At 30.4% G+C, this 13,771-nt stretch overlaps 1 long non-coding RNA gene across 1 annotated transcript; it reads right to left on the reverse strand.

Moving 5' to 3' along the window:
* Positions 1 to 10,561: 10,561 nt before the first annotated feature.
* LOC128169978 (uncharacterized) lies at positions 10,562 to 13,711 on the reverse strand. Its single transcript, XR_008241640.1, has 3 exons — positions 13,415 to 13,711; positions 13,253 to 13,314; positions 10,562 to 13,011 (listed from the first exon to the last, which is right to left on the reverse strand). It is a non-coding gene; the product is annotated as an uncharacterized LOC128169978 (long non-coding RNA).
* Between the last annotated feature and the right edge of the window lie 60 nt (positions 13,712 to 13,771).

The following is a 13,771-nucleotide window of genomic DNA, read 5'->3' on the forward strand; positions in this document are numbered from 1 at the left end:
GTCATAGATTTTGGATAACGTTTACTCTGAATTTGAAGTTTTAAAAATAATTTTTTTTTCAAAGTTCAATATATGTAGTCAATTTAAAAAAAATAAAATAAAAAAATCGGTATTAAAAACAATTATGTCCAAATTTTGTTTAAATTAAAATGTACCTTCGCCATGTTTGGTATTTTTTACAAACACATTACCACAGACATAAAAAAATGTCAGTGTTGCAGCATGTTATGAGTTAAGGGGAAGGGGGGGTTAAAGTTTGTTTTGGTAGATATACATGTAACCCCAGATTTTAAGTGGTAAAAAGAGACGACAGGCAGATATACGAGGGTCAATCAAAAAATACGAAGACTTTTGTCATAGCTATGTTACTTAACGTCATATCATTATTAAGTTTGATAGACATAATTTAGCAATAGTTTCAAACAATTTGCAAGAAAAAAAGTTGATAAAATCCTTTATATCTAAGATCTATTTAGAATCTAATCCTGCAAAAATGAGGTCACGGCGCACGGTCAAAATTTGTGTTATGTCAACAATAAACCATATAATTTTGAAAGTTATATCTCTTTAAATTGGGCTAAAAAACTAATAATATTGAAACCTCAATCTAAGTATGGTCATGGTATTCTATGTACTAAATAATGACGGGATATATTGATTTGTCGAACAGATATTAGTAACTAAAGACAGATAGTCCTCTTTAGAATTGACTAAAAACATCGACGACGCCGGACGTCACGGCGCAACGAGAAGTACAAACAAAATGGATTTAACTCAGGAAAAAGACGATACAAGCTGTGAAAATGCTCAATGGTACAAAAAATAAGTCAACAATTATTTGCAAGTTTGTGTTTAACTATAATAAATTTTGTGGGGGTGGTGGTAATTGTATTTTGAATATATAACAGTCCGAAAGAGAGTAGAATATCTGTAAATATTTGGTCAAAAAATAAGTAACGTAAACCGACGTTCAGAGTTATCCCTACTGCAAACTAAGAGATACACGGTTAGAAAATGAAAACTTTGAAGAACTAACTTATGATTCTCGAACAAATGTGTGCAAATAAGATGTTAAGTGGTTCAGTGCCAATTTTAAATTGTAAGGAGAAAGGCACAAGAGACTAAGCGTGATACAAAGATGGGGTATATCTATAAACTGTGCTGTTTAATCTTGACGTCATGTTTTGAACGTTACCGTGCGCCGTGGTGACAAAACATGTTGTTTTTAAAAAGGGGTAACAAAAATACCGTTTCATCAAATGGACTAAAACTTCGCATATCAATAACATAAGTGTTGGTGCACAGATTTATCTGTTAAGTACGACTTTCATGAGAAATATATGATAGACAGCCACATTGTCTTCGTATTTTTTGATTGACCCTCGTATATCCATACGACAAATGATATAGGAGGAAGGAGTTGGACTTATAACAGCAGAGTGCCAATAGAAGCTAGTAGGAGGGAACATATTCTACTTGTGTAGTGTAAATATTTGTCCCAGAAAATTCGTCTCAACTTATGCTTGATTGTTCCTAAATAAAACAACATTTGCAGGTTTTATACGAAAACCCAGAACCTAAGGATCCATATTTATTGAAAAACTTCCCAAATCAACCTTTTACAGAAGAATGTTGGCAATATATTTAATAAAATGTTCTGTATGATGTATGACATATGACTATGACCATCCGCCCGAGAGAATACCACATATAGAAGGGATAGGGGGGGGGGGGGGGTGTGATCTGTCGTCTATTGTGTAATGTGTTATCATTATCTACTTGTCAAAACATATAAAGATGTGGAGAAAAGTGTTTATAAATACTTTATCAAAATTTGCGATGAGAAAAATAAACATCAAAATGTTTTGCTAGATTTTGTAGGGTGGCGAAAATACTTTTATATGACCAATGCAGATGAAGTGAACGGAGCTATAAACGATTATGTTTGTTTATTATTATTATTAGTTTAAAAACGAGTGTTCTTTATGCCTTGCAACAAGGTGGATTTAGAATAAGTTATTTACTGTCGGAACTTTACGAACACTAAATATATGGATTGATGATAGGGGAAATAAGACCAATTAAAGATAGGAAATTCACATGAATTGGAATAGAATGTTGGTACACGATATAAACAATATGAAATAAGATATTCATGTATATATTCATTTGGCAGTTGACCTTTGACCTTTGAGGCCAATGGTCAAAGGTGAAATTAGTTGGATCTATGTGTATGATGATATCCAGAGAATGCTTGCAAGATTGATATTTTCTTGGTGTTTTTGTATTATTATTAAGACGTCTATTAGCGAATTTTTTAAGAAGAAAAATGTTTTGTTTTTCTGGAAAAACATTAGAACAAGCATGTTTTTTGGTATATTAGAAGTTTAATTTTGTTTGTTTTGGAATTATAAAAAAAGTATTTGTTTTAAAATCAGAGTCAAAAGCAATTCAGTTTTATTTTTTATTTGTTGTGGAGAGTCACCTTAAACATTGCAAGCAAATATGAAAATGAGAGAAATTTTAGCTGGGTTTATTGAAGAATATTTTTTATGAGAAAAAATTATATATTTTATAAGAATATGTTATATGCAGTCAGAATTTTTTTTTCAGTTTTTATTATTATAGATATTAAATGTTTATCAGTTATTATAACTGTCTGAAAAAGTCAAGAATCTGTGATACTTTTTGTTGCGTTTTACATCATATTCACATATTTTAAAGACGACCATCACTTCCTACAAGAAAAACTAATGGTATTAAACATCATTATTTAATCAAGATTTTTCTAAGATGCAAAAAATTTGTTGTATATCTTATTTTCAAAATTTAACTGATGTTTTTTTCTTTAAAATATGTGTTACATAGTTTCTAAAGTGGTATGGGACATCAGTCGATACGTGTACTAATAAAAGTTTATTAAAAATTATAATACTTTGACCGGTTTACAATTTTCAAATTTTATAATATTTAAACAAAACATAGAAAAGCTTTTGAAAATGTTTTGAAAGATAAAAAATGTAAAACCTCAAGCGGGGTTCGAACTCCTGACTTACAGATTCGTAGTAAACCATCTAACCCACTGCGCTACGCTGCTAGGTGACAATATTGGTTTAAGATTACATTTCATTTTATTGTTAATTTCGATAAACAATACGTTTTATTTAAAAAAAAAACAACAAATATACGTATTGAAAAATTATTTTAAATCTGAAGATACACATATTTTGTTTGTTCTTTCTGTAAACACATAACTTGAATGTAACGTTGAACGTGTTTCCAGGCAACTCTATTTATTTCTGTTGTGAAGTGATATAAACTAGAGATGAAATCTGTTTGCGAGTTTTATATTAAGACTTGCCATCATGTCTTTAGTATCATTGAACTAAATGCTTACTGTGATAAAATTGTCTTTTGAATAAAACTATCTTTACCGCATTGTTTTGTTTATTAACAAAAATTCAAATGTTCAGACGATTATTTTGTTACAAATAGCCACATGTTCGATATAGAAAAATACATTAGTGTCAACAAGTTGCTTAATTGATATCATTCTTACAGGTTTGCAAAAACGCACACATGCTGCTTGTCACTTTCCTCAACACCCGCAGCTTAATTGACCTTAGTATGACTCACATGGACTATAATACATACTCTTGTTTTTTAGCTATCAATGGTTATCCAGACATGGGTTTATGTTTCAATATAGGATAGTAAATGCAAACATGTTATATGTTACACTTCATGTATGGATATGAAAAAAAAAAGCGTCTTAATGAACACACGATATTTATTTGTAGACGAATATTATGGAGACACGGTACATCTTGACATTTATATAACGTTAAACTGTTTGTGGTCATCAAATCAAGCTTGTCTACTGCGTAATTTAAATAATATAATGAATTTTCATGCAAACTTGATATAATTAATTTTTAAGAAATACTCAACAGTGTTCAATAGAATAGGTATTGTTTAATAAGTTTCTATAAAGTATTGCACGGTTGTATATAATATATAAATGACTGCATACAATATGATATATAAAGTATATAAACTATTGATTAGACCATAATAAAGGTCATTTATACTTTGTGTCATCAACAAATCGTACATTTTCCATCTGTAGTTCATAGTGTTGGATTATAATTTTTCATTATCAACTTAATCTAACTTTCACTATGTATTAGTCAAATATGTTCCACTTACTTGTTAAAGCAGTGTATAAGTGAACGAAATTTTAACATGTTTATTTATCTGTTTCCTTCATAATACTTGTTTAAATGAAACAAACAATATTAATATATGTAGAAAAGGGAACTAACTCAGTATCTTATTTAACTTGAAATGCCAAAAGAGTTATTCCTCTTTCTACATATAAAATCGCATATGTGGTATTATTGGAGTAGGCATACTTAGATGTTCTCTTTCAACTACCTTAATTTCATAAGAGTCACTCTGTTCATGTAGTACCTTTAAGTGTAAATGTAAGGCGTGATAGAACTTCGTTATCACTGACATGTGATTTAAGTGGATAAAACCACAGAACTCAAGTGTGCTCCTTAAGGAAGAACATTCTTTGCGTCTCCTTAAATGCGTTTAGAATAAATTTGTTTCGGTCAAACAGATGTTCATTTCTGTAGCAGATTGAAAAAGAATTATAACACAGACATTCGTCGTAATATATGATTGAAATATTTAAACAATTTTAATATTATTTATTATATTATTGAAAATAATTATTAAACAATAAATAGGTTTCGGAAAAAGTCCATTGACCATATTTAACTTAATAATAAAAATAGATAGTTCTTCTATCAGTCATCATTTTATCTGTTTGAAAACAATCGAAAAATAAAGTATATCACTGTAAAGTATGTGTATATTTGCTGTAATTGCCAAGATGTGTCCATCTTTCCGGTTTCAATTTGCCTTTTGTTCTGTCTGGACTTTGACATCGTAGTTGATGAAAAAATTGAGAATAGTAGAATATGTTTTACTCTATTAAAGTCCAAATCATATATGTTAACCTTCTCTGTATTTTTTTAAAACAAAAATGAAAATCTGAAAATAAATATATTTCTTTTGTTTTTAATCAGTACATCTAATGTCAAGTAGTACATTGCATCAACTTTATACATTTGTGAAAACCGCATCAAAAAGCGATTATGTTTAAGTGTGAATAAATTCCAAAGTGAAAGTGAACAAACGTTTTATGTTTTCATTCAGCATATAACATTACAATAGTTTTTAGATATAAACATCATAAGCGTATTTAACCGAAAATCAATAATTTAAGGTTCATCTCAAAACAATTTTTGTTTGTCTTTAATATCATGGATGATTGAAAAGGGTTCTCTGCCATCTTTTAATACCACGCTCAGCAACGTTGAAGAAATTACCATAAATTGATAAACTTTTGCTGACTACATGTAGCTGATGTTTTAGTTTCACATTTAGCTCTTCACAGGAGATAAATCCATTTTCAATATACATAATTTATAAGTTTTGTTCAAGAGTTATTCTTTCTTTATTTACAAGTGTATGTAGTATAACATTAAAGACAATGCTAATTCTGGTTTACATATTTAGTACATACGTTTTTATGACTAGTAGAATAAGGTTGTATTGGTGCTTTTGAAAATATAAAATGTTATAAACATTTAGATGTATGTTATTTATATAAATGCTTTTTTATTCGAATAATCTTATTTATTTTCTCTGTCCTCTTCTTTATCTAGTCACAAAATGATCAATGTATTCTGTCAATACCTGTGTAGTTGTCATCCTCTAAAAATGACACAATAACAAGGTTAGGTTCAGTTCATTGGCAAATACAGTCATCCCCCACATCGTGAACTCTGACTTTGCTAATCATTAAATTGATTTTGTTTTATATTATATTAGAGAATGATTTTAACACGTTTGGCCTTTAGAGGGTGACTTCGGTTTTTCAACTGTATTTTTAAATGTATGATCGCGTGTTATTTCTTTTAATTAATTCTGATAAGGGTTAAATGGTTTAACCACTAAGTGCAATACATGTAATTAACTCTACATGAAATTAGAGTACCATAATAGAATTGTCCCATTAGGTGATTCAAAGAGACTCCATAGAAATGGTGGCTGATAAAATTAAACGAAATTTGTCTCTAGTTCCTCTAGAGTTCAAACTTTGTTTGGTTATTAAATTCTTTTTAAAAAACAAAACACCTATATTCTAGTGTTTATCGGATGGTTTGCTCAAAATAGGAAGTTTAAAATCCGCTTTTTTACATCGTTTCATTATGACCTGTTATCATTGAAAAAACAAATATGTTTTTAGAATTTAGGTATAATCTATACTATAATTCAATGAACTTGATTTCGTTTTAAGACAAACGAAACAAATAAAAATGCTCGACATGATATAAAATCAATAGTTTGTGTATGTGCATTTTTTTAAAATTAAAACGTATAGGCCTGTATATGTTTCCAAGTCGTCGAGCCAATAGAATGTCTTGTAGACAAAGAAACATTGGTTTGATCTGCAATCTACATACACGATTAATGTAAATAAGAAGACTGAATTCCGGAGGTGTCAATGTACCGTGAAGAGTTTTCATTTTTCCATGAAGGTAGCTAGCATTGCAGAGAACATAATGCATAATCGAGTCATAATGTCATAGAGTTTTCTGTTCATATATTAAAATCATTACATTATTTATATCATACCTAGGCTTTTGTTAATCATTATTCATATAAAGCGCTAAATGAAACTGACATTACCGACATTCAGAACGATATCTATGCTACAGAGAAAGAAGATATCTATTTATTAATAGGTGGAATGTAACCTTACATGCACTGACGTTTGACGACAGCCCTGTGGTACATGTATATTTAATTGTATATTAAATTCGGATAGAGATCGTTTTAATTCAGGCAAAGTTATGTACAACTTTATAACATAAGACCACATTAAAGAATGTCAGTTTCCTTATAAAATTTGTTTAAAATTCATGTTTAGTAAATTAACAACGGAATTTAAAGCAGTATTTCAAAGCAAGATAATGTATATATCTTATGGGTGATATCGTTTTGAAACCGGGTCCTTTGTATTTTCGTTTTATCTCGTTTCAGATTATTAACATCCGGTTTTATATTTCCGTATTTATTGTTCTGTTCAATTATTCAGTCACGTAGCATGAGGGGCACACTTTTTATTGCAGCAACTAACTTGCATTAAATAATATATAAAAAATGAACTAATATGGAGTTGGCCCCTCAACGTTTTAGGGAGCATGTAAAAATTGAAATGAAAAAAGGAAATAATGAGTGAAATTAAAGTTATACTACCCCCCCCCCCCCCCCCCCAACGGATAAGGTTTTTAAAGATGTTGAGAATTATTTTTTTTTTGTAATGAGTATGCCCCTCTTTAAAAAACGATGCTACGTGCTTGTTGTTCGCCAGCTATTTAATGCATATGTAGTTATTAAAGAATTTATGTTATGCTGCTGGTGTCCGGATACTGTGTGTAACACTACAATGTCTTCACTGTATGGTTCTATCTCCTGGTGGGTAACCAAGCTGTCAGAGATTATGTCATCGCAATGACAGCGCAGGACTTCAAGTTCTAGGTAATAAGCTTATCCAATTTCTGACCTACACGAAGAATATTATTGGGTAGGCTTTTTAAAATATCGATGATTCGTACGAATGGCAACATGAAATGCAGAATCAAAATACATTGTTACATATACTTCATAAAATGAACTGCCAGTTGTTTATTACGTTTTTGTAAGGAATACATTAAAGCAATATAAGCTGTATTTTTTAGAATTGTATTTTGCTGCAAAAACTTGCTAGTATTATTAGTCTGCCTATAACTTAAACTTTTATGATAAATAAGATTTGAAAAAATCATTAATTTTTGTCAAAGGAAATATTTCTATTCTAAGGAATATATAGCAAATCAATTTTTGTACAGGACGACAATAATTCAATTTTGCTCCAAATAAGGCTTCTTAACGGCCTCTTCCACAAATATATGGCTAACAGAAATTTTAAAACCACGATATTTTTGTCATTTTAGTAAAATAGAACATTTTAGTAAAAAAAAATTCAACATGAAAAACGCAGCTCATATTGCTTTAATGAATTGGCATAGTACATGTACTATATTCGTGTTTAACAATTTTTTTATTAGAAATTAAATAGCAAAATCGATATAAATACATCTGGCTTTTTATTTCATGTGAAAATTGAATAAAATATTTGACATTAAATGCACTGTGTTATGAAACTGTGTTAGTTAAACCATTAACATATACAACCTATTTACAGTATATATCCACAGACATCTATCAGACAAAGTCCCTGGTTATACATTGCCACCGCCTTGGTGCAATATCCTGCCACAAAGAACACATTAAAGGAATTAAAACGATAGAAGTGCACAATTTGGGATTTTCACAGAAATTCTTTTATGTACAAAATTAACAGTTTAAGCTGTGACACGTTTTCATTGGTTCATTAACTATCCGACTTGGCTTTCTTATTTCACTGTCCATATTTTCCTGTTTCCAAAGAAGATAAATAACGAAGAAGTTTAACTGATATAATTTTTAATTCATTTTTCTTATATTTTGGTATAAAAACAAAATATAAACCCTTTGATAAAGTTAATCTAGAAAACGATGGATGAACGTTGTGTGGATTGAACATTTATATACCGTATAACTGGATTTTTCTACTGGGTGCTATTCTTTGCGAAATTCTGCGATCAAGTCTTAATCGCAAAAAAATAAATCAATCGCAAAAAATACGTCATGAAATGTCCCCATAAAAATACCCCTTGTGAGGCCTCTTCATAGAGTCCGAATTCACGCTTCGTTGCGTAATACAGGTATCGATAATTGGTCAATGAATACCCCGTAGTTAGTAGTCACTTAACTCTTTGCCAGCAAAAAATAAAAATAATCTTTATTGTTTAAATGTCTAGTAATACAATTCAATAAAAATAGACTTTAGTGTCAAAGTAAAATCGCAAAAATTAAAATCGCAAAAAATGAATATACCTATTAAAGGATCAAATCGCAAAAATTTGCACCCGCATTAAAAACCAGTTATACGGTATTTGAAATCAATTTTTTAAAATTCTGTTTTGTGTTTTCCCACCTGATATTCTGATAATTAATTTGTCAGTATTTTTAAAAAAGGTTCTTAAAAAAATCCTCATGCCAATAGTCCACACAATCGAATTTGTCCGCAATTTGTGTCCAGCAACCTACTTCATATTTGTTTTTCCATTAACTAAGGCTATTTACATTGGGTTTTTACTGAAATTGGGATATGTACATATAGTTAATCATTAAATAAAGACATATACATAATTTGTACTAATAACCGAGGATATGTACAAACTGTTTATCTCTTTACTAATATGTTGAATGTGACCTTATCTTCGCTGACATTTGTCGACAACCCCTGTGGTACATGTAGATTCCATTGTAGCTTAAATTCGGATATGGAACGTTTTAATCCAGGCAAAGTTATGTACAACTTTATAACATAAGACCACATTAAAGAATTTCAGTTTCCTTATTGATAGTTTGTTAAGAATTAGTATTTACTTAAGCCGTATTCCAAAGCTAAAGAATATATATATCATAAGGGTTATATCGTTTTGAAACCGGATCCTTTGTATTTTCGTTTTGTCTCATCCATGTGATTAAAACCCGATTTTATTAAAAATAATATGCTGTTGCTGTCCGAATACAGTGTATAATACTACAATGCTTCATTGTATGGTTTATGTCTCCTGGTGGGTAACCAAGCTGTCAGAGATTAAGTCATCGCAATGAGAGCGCTGAAATTTCAAGTTCTAATAAATACGCTTGCCCAACCTCCAACCAACACGAAGTATATTAGTGAATAGGCTTTTTCTTAAGACAGATACTTCACACGAATGGTAACATGAAAAGCAGAATCAAAGCACTTTGTTACGTATACTTCATAAAATAATGAAACAACTGTCAGTTGTTTATTATGGTAGTTTAAAGGAATACTTTGATGATTCGGCTTGGTACACATACTATATTGGGGTTTGACAATTTTTTTTTTTTTTTGCTTTTTATTTATTAAAATCAAAATGACAAAACCGATTAAAAATATTCCGGGCTTCTTATTTTATGAGAATATTTAATAAATATCACCCACTGCGTCATTATGCTCTTTTATATAGAAGATATATTGTATATTTTTGCATACGTCAACAGACATTGACCGGACAAACACTCTGCTTATAAATTGTCACCGCCTTGGTGCAGCCTCCCGCGACAAAGCAACACATTAAAGGAATTAAAACGTTAGAAGTTCTAAATAGTTGGTATTTACACGGAAATACTTTCATGTATATATTAACTGTTTAAGCTGTGAAAAATTTCAATGGGCTCATTATTAATCCGACTTGGCTTTCTTATATAACTTTTCCATATTTTCCTGTTTCCAAAGAAAATGAACAACAAAGAAAAAAATATTGGTGTATTTTTTTTTAATTTATTTTTTTCTATTTTTTATATAAAACGTATCACAAACCATTGGACATAGTTAAAATAGAAAATGATGGATGAACATTGTGTGGATTGAACATTAAAATACTTGAAACCAAAATTATTTTGGTTTTGACTTATTTTCTTTTGCATCTGATATTCAGATAAACAGTCTTGTAATAAAACAGCAACCGTTTTCATATGCTTTCAAAGTATATCATTATTATAAAAAAAGAATTCTAATGAAAATAAAACATTTACCAAAAACAGAAAGCAGGATTGATAATGCGTTTGTGGCATATTTCTAAGTTAACAATTAAATGATATACGAGAAATTCGTATCAATGTAAACCACTATTGACGTCGTAAATATGTTTATGTTCCTTAGCTTTTATGTTCTAGCCAAGGAACCTTAGCTTGTTTTTTGCTAAAGCAGGCATAAAAGAAAACACATGAGTAAAAATAAAAATTGTCATTTATTTAGTAAATGACGAAAAGATAAATACAAAATAGGGGGCATTCAAAAACATGTTACATAGTATTAAAACACGTGGTGCTGAATGCAACCATGACCCCCTATTATACACACATATGGAAAATACATATCTACACAAAACACAAGATAGGGGGCCAAAGGACTAGAAATTGTATGTAATACATGTACAAAAAATACATGACAGAACCCCTACTGTGGACACATAAGTAAAAACAAGCATCCAAATAACTGCCTGCCCATAAAAAAGGTGGGTAGAAACCAAAAACACTAGGCCAAAAATAACAAATATAAATAACTATCTAAGGAGGTAGAAGGGGTGGACGGTGGGTAAAAATTTCACTGCACAACAATTGCGTGGCTTCTTGTTAAAAATAAACAGATCAATAAGAGACACGTTACAAATTGAACACATCTGATTGGACTAGAAGCACAAATTAAGGGTTAGGGTAAACATAGACTTCAGGAGACTACATAAGCAAAGTATGGAACAGTGTAAAGTGAGATAAACAAAGAAATAAACACAGCACGTCACATAAACGTTATTATTTACAATAATCACTAATTTATGTTCCTTAGCTTTTATTTCTAGCCAAGGAGACTGAGCTTGTTTTTTGCAAAAGTAGGCATAAAACAGAACACGTGTAAGAATGAAAATTGTCATTTATTTAGTAAATGATGAAAAGATGAATACAAAATAGGGGGCATTCAAAAACATGTTACATAGTAATAAAACATGTGGTGCTGAATGCAACCATAACCCCCTATTATACACACATATAAAAAATAAATATCTACACAAAACACAAGATAGGGGGCCGAAGGACTAGAAATTTTGTGTAATACAAGCATCCAAAAAACTGCCTGCCCACAAAAAAGGTAGATAGAAACCAAAAAACTAGGCCACCAAACCACCCACCCGAAGGCTTCTTGGCAAGGACTATAATAAAACAAAAGCAGCAAATGAAAAAGAAAATGTATATACATAAATTCAGATTGAATTCTGAACATAAGAGGTGACGATGGAGTAGAGATCTTAACAGACAACCGGTATAACAATACATTTGCAGAATTACATTTGTATAAAAGGCCAAACGATAAAGGCAGACTAATTTCATTCTGATATTGATAGTTGGATACCTCTCAATAAATAATACAAATACTCAGAAAAGATGAGGGCAAAATCATATACATTTAGCCATTCACAATAGAACTGATTCAGCCCTACAAACCAAAGCAACAAATACTCACTAAGGATGTCTACTTTGATTTTCATTGGTAATTACAAATAACATTAGATAACACAAAATTAAAATTACACAGTACCCGAAAGGACAAAATTAAAGTTGTGTTCTGTTCAGAGCAGAACAACGACTAAAAGTAAAAGGGGCACATAATTTGGTTGTCAATAACCAGCCAGCACTAAATATTAGACCACCATAAAGATTCTGTTAATGTACACACGGAAATCATCTTGTGACATGTGTGACACTCAATATTATAATAAAGAGCAATATGCTCATTGTATTTCGATTAAATCTGTGTAATTGCTCTATGTAACGTAGCTTCTAATGTTTGGTATCCTATAACTATTACATGTCTTGTATGTCTCGCTAAAAGTAGAAAAAAGGGAATATATGTTAAGTTTAACGCTAATTTATTACAAATGAGCATCAAATGACTTCATTAATATAGATATTCATGTAACTATAACAATCGTATTTGTAACCACAGTTGGCTTTTCAAAATAGTGCTTCAAATGTACGTTATTACTCAGTTCGGAGAAGGAAAACAAGCAACATTATGCATTCGGAGAATTTTTCCAAAACAATTGTGTACAGTTTTGACAGTGGCAGTTTGATTGTTGCTAAAAGAACTCCATAGCATAAATCCGTATTTGATAAACAAAAGAGCATTGTTTAAAGAGAGCGGATCTTCAGGTGTTCTTTGGTATCCACCACGATACAGTTAGGATGTACTTCTCCCTGTATATGACAGAAATAATGATCATTCTAATTTTGTATGTATATCAGCTTTTTCCTGACTGTTAGAGCATGCACATCTATAAGACATGGAGCGAACAAATAGATTTGAACTGAATTGAATTAAACTGAACAATTACAGGTATAAATGGGATAATCACTGTCATAAAGTGACGAGCAGTTACGAATTAAGATAGATTATAGTTGTTTTCTTTATTCCATGGAGAAAAAAGGATTGACTTACCTTTTTATTATTTCTGAACTTCTGTATGATGTTTAAAGACTTTGCTACAACGATGAAATTATCTGAAACAGATCACTACACTAGTTGTATAAATGAAATCATTTATATGCTGTATTCTAAAAAAAAAAAATTATGTTTATTTTATTTATTTTGTTTGTTTACCAACTCAGCATAGCTGGTTTCGTAAGAAGTTTCTTCCTTCGTTTGCGGCTGAATCACTCCCTAGGTCTGTACGGTGAACAGACTGTATAGCAATGGAGAATCGACGAATAAGTAAACATGTCAAACATTAATCTGAATTCATAGGATTTTAAAGAAGACAATTGAGACTTATACATGTTTAATCAGCCAAACAAGCAACGGAAAAAAGTTCTTGCTAAAGGTAAATACGTTGTAACATGGTGTTTTATGCTAAATTACATTTACATTAACAGTAAAAAAGGTAGATTTCAAGTGATTTTTAAGAGCGGCACCGCCTTATCTTTACATCCATGCAACAGCATGCATTGGAATATTTGT

Source organism: Crassostrea angulata, unplaced genomic scaffold (genome assembly GCF_025612915.1).
Source record: "Crassostrea angulata isolate pt1a10 unplaced genomic scaffold, ASM2561291v2 HiC_scaffold_271, whole genome shotgun sequence".
Lineage (NCBI taxonomy): Eukaryota > Metazoa > Mollusca > Bivalvia > Ostreida > Ostreidae > Magallana > Magallana angulata.